Here is a 9731-nt window from a genome sequence, read left to right as displayed (position 1 = left end):
AAGAAAACTTAATTTTGTAAATTGTGCAAAGTTCTAGACTCTAGCATGTTACCCAGTAGTGTGTGTGTGTGTGTGTGTGTGTGTGTGTGTGTGTGTACGCGCGTTTCATTCTTTTCCTAACCAATAGAAAATGATAATAAATATAAAAACAATTGTATGTTACAAACGCACTCATTCTTCTTCTTCTTACAAAAGTTAACAAGTCATCCTCGGGCAACATCACTATGTTAGTATCTAAACAGTCAGACAGAAAAGTGAAACTGATCATTTAAAATTAATTCTTTATTACATATTTCAATTCAAACTGCCATCACAAAATTTTGTTTGCATTATGTTCAACACTTTTTAAACAGAAGAAATGTAAAGAAAATGTTAATTATTGGAGACAGTGTCAAATTATTCAAATTTAAGTTACAAACTGAAATCTTAAATGGGCAGTCATGTTTTAATCACTTCTTCCCTCCTTGGTAGCGAGAGTTGTTAGGATTCAGTTGGTTTGAATGATTGTTCAGATCGGCTCTGCCTCCTGCTCCATGGTATCCAGCATTACGACCTGCAAACACAAAGAATATCCATATTTATTTCCGAACATTAAATAAAACTAAGAGAGACATATCACAGCAAGCCTCATAACAACATTGAAATAATAAATAAAATACTGGATTAACATGGTAGACCACTAACTCACAAGAGAAATGGTTGGCTAATGGCTAGGAACAATAAAAATAGATCAGACTGTTGCTAAGCAAGAAACCTTAAGATTTTAGAAGGAAGAGGATTTTAATATGTAAGTATGCACACATACCTGGTGCAGTGTTGTGTAGGGGAATGCTGGAGAGGGTTGGTAGCAGAAAAGGCAAGGGAACTAGTCAATCTGATGATCAACTGACTGCACAATAGAATGGTGTGGGTCAGACTTATCTACCATGATACAGAATAAAGTACTCAGCATCACAAAGGAATTATGCTCGTGCCCCTGCTCCTCATTTACTTTTATTTCATCAACTTCATTTCCTGTGCCTGTTACATATCTTCCTCTACAATCTCTCTCTCTCTCTCTCTATCTGTATATCTGTATTCTCGTGTCTACTATCTCCCCTCCCCTTTGTTGCATAGTTCCCTCCTTTGAAACCTGCTCTCTTCAGCATTTTGTGTGTGTGTGTGTGTGTGTGGGCGCGCGCACGAAGGGGGTGAAGGGGGAGGGGGTGCTTAGAGCTCAACTGACACTTTTGAGCTTAAAATGCCAGTAAGTGAAATATAACGGAAGTTGAAATAAACGTATTGCACCAAAACATTAGGGGAAAAAAAACCACTGAACCTCTACTACTTTAGATGTATTGCAGCCTGCAAATTGTAATGTGTTTCAGAACATTATTTGACAGCAAGTACAGGAATACTGACTATAGATGGACACAACATAGCCTCCAGCTACTGTAGATCAAGTTATGGAGAAAGGAGAATTTGATACATTAAGAAGCGATATAAATTAAACTCTCTGATATCCATTTATTTTCCAGTGATCAGCATTTTGAAGCTTGTACTGCAGTCTTAGATTTATATACGATTCAATTTGTTTATACTGAATATTTTTTGCAAAATTACTTGATGTATCTTTAAACTACTTGACTTCCAAGTGGAATACGTAATATTAAGTGGGGATTTATATTTAAAATTTTCAGAGCATGCCTACTCTAAATTTAAGAGTGCCATACCATTCCCCTCATGTTTAATGTTCATGAAGAGTCATGGGAACCAGAAACACTGCTATTGGTAACATTTGTATAGGTACACTGAGACTGAGAAATCATGGAATAATTCCATAGGAAATGGACTCTCAGACTGCAAGGGTCAAGTGCTGATGTTTAATATTAGGAGTGCATGATGTGAATAAAAGTAAGTGGAAAACTGCTAGGGTAATAAATGAAAAAGGAATTGCTAAAGTCATGAAGAATTTGTGAAATACAGACTGAAAAGATGTGCACTTCCCTGGTTTTAATGAAAAATATGTGTAATGTATTCTCCATCACAGTTACAGGATATTTTCCTAAGAAATTAACTGGTGGAGGCAGATTAAATACACATCCCCTTGGATTAAAAATGAGATTAGAGTATTATCCAAACCTAAGGAAGACTACTTCGCATTGAGGGACATGAATGGCAATAGGATTATATCACATTAAAAACTGTACTGTAAAATTTTAGTCACCTATTGGAGCATCAAAATGTGTTTCCCAAGAAAAAAATAAGCTCCTGTAGTAACATGACAACATATCTAAAACACAGAAAAAAGTGGGACAGGAAAAACAAATCAAGAAAATGCAGAAGTTTCTTTAAAGGTAAGTAATGAACCAATTGAAAATGGTCCTAAAACTGCAGAAGTGTTTAGTATCATTTTTCTGACAGTTATTACGGAATTTAGGTTCAAACACTTTCAGTAGCAGATGGCCTACAATTTCTAAGAAAAGCCTTTCCAAACAAGTTAAGACAAAATTCAACTTCAATGTCTCCAAAAGAATCAACTGTCTTAAAAATAAACAAGTTATGATTAAATCAGTAGTAAATTAATAAATGTTGCTCAGCTAAATTTGGTAAGTATTTAGTTACATGTATGATAAATCTTATCATAAGAGTAATTTTCCACAGATATTTAAACACACTGTTGTCAAGCCATTTCACATCAAAGGAGACAAATTAGAAAAGAATTACAGACATTCCTGTTACATACCTAACAGGAAAAAAAACGTACTCTGTGACAAACAGTTTGGATTTAAAAAAGGACTGAAAACTGAACAGACTCTATTTACCTTGACAGATGATACACTAGATTAGAATCAAATTAGAAATTACTAACCAGCACTGGGAGTATATAGTGATTAGACTCCTGTCTGTGTGTACACTGAACTGCAATCAAGTTCATAAGAATTTTTTTTTTCCAGATGATACAAATATAGGTAAAAAGTCACCTTACTGGAGAGCCACCTAATTAAACACTCAAAAATATCAACAGATGGTTGAAAGCAAATGGACTACCATTGCATTCTGAAGAGACTCAGTACATAGAGGTCCGTATGCGTACTTCCCACAGAATTCCACAAGCTATGAAAATATGTTTCTCAAACAAAGAAATACAAAACATAGGTGTCAAGTTTTTGGAGCTACAAACAGATCACAACCTCAACTGGAAAACCCAATGGCTACAATTAATAAAGAATCTCCTTCAGCATGTTTGCAGTACACGATTACTGCTATACGAAATTCAAAAATAAAGACACTACTTCATTCTGCATATACCTGTTTCACACTGAGTTATAGAATCATTTTCTCATATTTTCAGTATATGAGTGGTGTTGTAAGAACTACAACTTGTATTAAGTCAAGAACCTCTGCAGGGCCCTCTTCAAAAAACTGGGTATTTTGACAGCTGCAGTATATCTAGTAATTTGCTTCGTAATTACCAACATTTCTTTTCACAAGCAACTAGTGCTGCATGAATATAACATTAGGACCAAAAACAACTTGTACAAAGACAACATCTGGTTGACATTAGCATGGAAAATTATGAGTTACGGTGGGTACAAATGTTTTCATCACACTGTTGGGTGAATTACACATCATGTAGATAAAGTAATGGAGTTTCAAACTGAATTAAAGAACCTCTTCTTGAACAACTATTCTGTGGAAGAATGTCTCCACAGAAACTCATAAATTTAACATTTAACATTAATGCATTAACTAGAATTACATTACAGTAATGGAATGTATTTCACCATTTTGCACTTACACCAGTTTATACCTTGTCTTACCACGTTTCAGAAGGCACTCACTTTGGGATCCATGGAATACAACTAATGTAATGCAATGGAAAAGGAAACTGTATAGGGCCACTTCAACTGTAGGGTCAGGAGTAATATCTATCACATAAGCAAGTGCCACATCTACTATTCATTATATACATAGATTAAGAAATAGCTTAAATTATAACAGAAAACACGTTGTGCTACGACGTTGTGCTACGAACATAATTATCTATTTGTACCGATACAACAGAATGCATATTCACAATAAGCTTTATGGTCTCTCATTAGCAACACAGGTGATCAAAGTCATACCAAATTGGAATAGATACCTATAAAGCATTTCCCATTTAGAAAGTTCAATCAAGTACAACGGCGCTCAAGAGTGCATATTATTCTTCATGTCCCATAATAACTTATTCCAACGCAGACAGTAAGCAGCCTACATGGGAACCTATCTTACTCCATTCACATCATCACTACTGTGAGCAGCCTCATCAGAAACTATAAATGTGTGTGATACATAAATAGTAGGGCTGTAACGAGCAAAGACAGAATCAGGTATAGCCTATTGTAAATCAAACAGTAAATGGAAGTAACTCCATTCACTCAAACTCTAAGAGAGCACAGCCCATTTCACACAGTTCAGTTTACACCGGACTAAAATGGAGTGCCGGTATATTTAGAAACGGTTTCGCCAGTCAAAAAGCTTACGACAATATTAAAACAAATTACCTGGACCAGATGGCGCATGGTTCGGGTTGCACTGGTTAGTGCGATTACCTTGCCCAGCTTTGTCCATAATGACAACAACAGTAATATCCGTACGACTACAGTTCCCCAAAACTGAATACAAAGCGGCTCACATACCTAGACATATTTATAGGAGACAGCCCTCCCCTCTTCAGTTCCTTTCCCACCCTGTCTCACGTGTCAAGAAGTCTGTGATTCACCGCGGGCCTGCCAACCTGCTGATACTCACCATTTTATTTTGTTACATAGGGACCGTATCGGTAGTGTAACCATCGAAAGTACGCGAAAAAAATGAAGAAGTGAAATGAAAGAAAAAAAGAAGATTATAATTATTGCATAGGTACCATGTGTAGATTCCACTGCTCCAAGTTAGTAGGTTTGCAACACTGTACAAGTCACACGGTCAATTACAGGCAGTCTAAAGATAAACGTCGCAAAGGAGCCAAGATATATATTACGATACCTAATATTTATTTTCGTGTGACATATCGTTCACTGATATAATGTAGATGTAGCCAAACGGCAAGGAAATTAACTAATTTTCTAACTCTTTCGATGGTGCATAAAGATGATAATTTATAACTTCGCAAGATATTAACACATTTAAATAAATGAAAGATCATATTGAAAATGATAAATATTTTACGAAGAACTACGAAATTCTGTTTCTCTCATTGAAGCAGAAGCCTTATTGACAGTTAGTAGACAAGTCAAAACTGGCTACCACATAGCGACTGGTATGTGCACGCTCTCATTTGGCGGGTGGCGTTCTCCCGATATTTTTCTTGAATCCTTTTTTTTAAATTAAAAATCCAAAAGTTATGTACATCAGAAACGACAATTATTATTTATATCAAATACATGTCAGTGATGAAACGCATTCAGACAAGTGTAAAAGAGGGTGAATAGACATTTAACACGATGTCCCTCATACAAGAAAAAAAAAGACAAGGTCTTTGTATACGCAAAAACTGCTGTGACACGGATGTTTAAAAAGTAATACAGTAGCGACATAACTGTAATTACATTACATATCAAACAGGACGTGAGAGCGGTTACATGGTTGGAAAAGGATGGTACTGGTATTATTTATTTTTCTTCCATCTGCTTAAATTCTGTTTTCTTGTTGAGGCTGACTTGTATCCCTCGAAATTCTGGGTTGATAATTCAGAGGTAATGCGGGTTCCAGTGGCATTCATGTGTTACTTATTACACCACAGCTCTGTAAGCTTCGCGAACCCACTCATTAGCAACAGCAGTTGTCGTGCTCGGGTCCAGTGGGAATCGCGAACCCGAAGCAAGGGGACGCCAGCCGTTGCACAACCCGGGGGATCCCCTAGTAGCCTGGCAGAGGCGAGGAATGTGTCGTGCGGAAGTGGGGCTTGCGTCACCTCCCTAGTGGGTGACTTCCACGTCACGCGATCCGTGACCGAGTACTGCGCCTTAACTGAAGGCGTCGGCGTAGGGAAGTGCTGCCCTCAGTGGCGCATTTTGAGTTGCTGTGTGTTGTATGTTCGGTTACATCGAAAGACAAGAACACAAATAAAATAAGACAAAACAAATTACACGACAGGGATTTCTTACTAACAGCACATACGGAAAAATTAGTTATAATCATGTGGCGCATTTGAAAATACAACAGATAGTGTGATCAGAGTAATCCTCGCTCAATTGAAGCTTTTATTTTATTTCATTTGGTTCGAGGCAGAGCCCATTTAGTCACATACAATTGTTTCACATAATGCAACAAACAGGACGTTGATCTGAGTTCGTACATATGAAACGTAGTTTAATGTATATACGTAATTAAACACGAGCCGGCCGGTGTGGCCGTGCGGTTCTAGGCGCTTCAGTCTGGAACCGCGTGACCGCTATGGTCGCAGGTTCGAATCCTGCCTCGGGCATGGATGTGTGTGATGTCCTTAGGTTAGTTAGGTTTAAGTAGTTCTAAGTTCTAGGGGACTGATGACCACAGATGTTAAGTCCCATAGTGCTCAGAACCATTTGAAACACGAGAAAAGATGCCAAGATTTTGTACTTTTCTTAGATAAGAACAGATGAAATGGCAAATACATTTGGCAACGGACCTATTCATGGGGTTAATAGCTACTCGAAAAGAACAAGCCCTTAATTTTTAAAACATTGTACAGTGTAATTCTTCTTGAATGTTTTGGCAGGAATCACAGTTTGTAGAGGGAATTAATTTTAACAATTTGCTCGCTTTAACAGCATTCGTAGCAACTAGCATGTTAACGGTAACAATGTCTCTTAGCGTGAGCGCCGAGTTGAGAAAAAAATGTTGGCATGGTATCTGTTGCTGAATCGTCCAGTGCTATGTGCCTTTGATAAAAGGTCCATGTGCACTAACTTAATCCACTCCGCTTTTGTTTGGTTGGCGAGTCTGCTACAAAAATCATTGTATGTTAGGGGTATATCTGCGGTAAGTAGATGATGCACCATTTTCGCCGTTAGATCTAAACTTTTGTTGCCCCTAGCCCCGATATCCATTGTAAATGACTCAGTTGACGTAACTGCTTTCCTCGATTGAGTTTTCCAAGTACATCGTGTGCCAAAAATTTACACTTTTTTTTTTCCTTGGGCTGCACTCGTAAGAGACTGAAGGGCACTCGTCGAGTCTGTACGTATTAGAACTTTGACGACTTGTGAGTCGACTATGTAAATAATTGCTTGAGGAATGGCATACAACTCCGCCTTTATTACTGACGCTTATGTTAGCAACAGGAGAGATTATCCGTACCCGTTCAGTTATCATAAAATGCGGCTCCCGCACAGGCATACATTTTCGAACCATCCGTGGTATTTTGTACCAGTCATGCTAGTGACGACGCAAGTTTGACAAGTGAAGAGGTCACCAGTTCCTTCGAGGTACAAAACTTCCAGTTCTTTGATCATCATATACAGCACAGTGAATTTTTGAAGAGTTACTATTAGCTTGTCATCACATATCCTCTGCGGAACTGATGTTAACATTGTGCTGTCAAAAGTTACGGGATTATACCACACCACACGATGTTGATAGTAGGAGTATGGGTTTCTTCGACCAGTATGACTTAGTCCGTGTCAGATTTAGCAATCAAAGGTGATTTACAATGTAATTGATTACTGATAGAGGATCTCAGCCTCAACATATCGGTCGCATAAAAATGGTTCAAATGGCTCTGAGCACTATGGGACCTAACATCTGAGGTCATCAGTCCCCTAGAACTTAGAACTACTTAAACCTAACTAACCTAAGGACATCACACACATCCATGCCCGAGGCAGGATTCGAACCCGCGGCAGTAGCAGTCGCACGGTTTCGGACTGAAGCGCCTAGAAGCGCTCGGTCACAACGGCCGGCGATCGCATAAAAGCTTTCGTCCTATGTTGACTGGGAGAATAGCTAGTTTCGCTTGCATGACAGATCTAGGTGTCGTTTCAATATGGACTTAAGAAATACGCAGAGCTGCACGTACCAGTCGCGAGTGAAACGGGCAAGAGGGGAAATGACAAGAAGTACGAAAATTGACCTGCGCCACACACTGTTAAGTGACTTGTAGAGTGTAGAACATAAACACAGATGTAGATTAAGATGCTATACATGGTTTGATCAAAAGCCATAAATTAATATAACAACTGGTTGTTCATGACTTTCGGTATAACCCTCGTGCATTTCCCTGGAGTTCCGGTATCTAAAATGCAAGATACAGCTCTAGGAAGAACGCAAGGAGAGGCGGAAGAACGTGACAATACTCAATTTCTTCCACTGCTCCTGCAGCTATCCTCTCTCGTACTACATAACATACATTTCGTGAAGTATTGAGGAGGAAGTTGTATCTTGCCCATTCCTTCCTGGAACGTATCCTCTTGCAATTTTTACAACAGTATTCACTGTGATACACAACGAATGTATTGTAGCGTTCTTCACTGAAATGCAATGATTCACGAGCTGTGACATATTCGCAACAAGGGTCCACAGCAATACAGGAAATATTTATTTTATTGAAAATCCAGTCACGGACCGCTAAAGTGTATTAATCAGATAATTAATTTCGGCCAACGATGACCATCTTCAGACCTTAGTAATTCCGTCATTCGTGTCATTGGGTGTATAGCGGATACATTCACATTAATCAGTCATAGGGTGTATAGCGGATACATTCACATTAATCAGTCATATAAGCTTCGTCACAAAGTTATAAATTTTGAGTAAAATGATCATTTTTATGGCGTAACAAATTGTGTAGTATGCTGGGATTCCTCGGCACTTCATTTGATCTCCTCTGTCTCTTCTATTAATGCCGTGGAAATGCTGCAAACGTGTACTTGCAAAGGTTAATGAAGTTGTAAAAGAATGCTGTAAGATGCGCGGCAAAGTTATCTCCTAGATACTCCTGCAGAAATGAGCAAGCTGTTTACAACTACACAAAATCTATACTCTGCAAACCGCGGTGAAGAGCATTGCAGAGGGCACGTTCGATTGTACCATTCACGCATGGAGCGTGGGAAGAATGACTGAATGCCTCTGTGCGTTCTGTTCTCAGGATCCCTATGAGAGCGGTGCAGAGTGGGTGTTGTATATTCCTAAGCCGGTCTTTGAAACTTTGTAATCAGACTTCTTCCGGCTAGTTTATGCCTATCTTCAAGAGCCTGCCAGTTTAGTTTCTTCAGAATTTCTGTGACTCTCTCCAACGGGCCAAACAAACCTGTGACAAATCGTGCTGCCATTCTCTGTATACGTTCAATATCCCCCGTTAGTCCTATTTCATACGAGTTCCACACACTTGAACAATGTTCTAGAATGGGTCGCAAGACTGATTTGTAAGCAATCTCCTTTGTTGACTGATTGCTCTTACCAGTATTCTATCAATAAGCCGAAGTCTACCACTTAATTTATTCACGGCTGAGCCTAGGCGATGTTTCCAATTTCATATCCCTGCAAAGTGTTACACCCAGGTATTTGTACGAGTTGGCCGACTCCGACAGTGATTCATTGATATTACAGTCATAGGATACTGTGTTTCCTTTTTTTCGTTTTGTGAAGAGCTCAATTTTACGTTTTAAACATTTAAAGCAAGTTGCCAGTCTTTACATCACTTTGAAACCTTCGCAAGATCTGACTGAATATTTTTGCATCTTCCTTCAGACGATACTTCATTACAGGTAACTGCATATGATGGTACT

The 9731-nt window shown here is 38.6% G+C and overlaps 1 long non-coding RNA gene across 1 annotated transcript; it reads right to left on the bottom strand.

Moving 5' to 3' along the window:
* Nucleotides 1–267: 267 nt before the first annotated feature.
* Nucleotides 268–4667, bottom strand: LOC126253030 (uncharacterized). The gene is made up of 2 exons (XR_007545885.1): nucleotides 4530–4667; nucleotides 268–553 (listed from the first exon to the last, which is right to left on the bottom strand). It is a non-coding gene; the product is annotated as an uncharacterized LOC126253030 (long non-coding RNA).
* Nucleotides 4668–9731: the final 5064 nt, after the last annotated feature.

The sequence above is a fragment of the Schistocerca nitens genome, chromosome 4 (assembly GCF_023898315.1).
Source record: "Schistocerca nitens isolate TAMUIC-IGC-003100 chromosome 4, iqSchNite1.1, whole genome shotgun sequence".
Lineage (NCBI taxonomy): Eukaryota > Metazoa > Arthropoda > Insecta > Orthoptera > Acrididae > Schistocerca > Schistocerca nitens.
The sequence above is the reverse complement of the archived record's forward strand: the minus strand, read 5'-3'. Positions and strand labels throughout refer to the sequence as shown.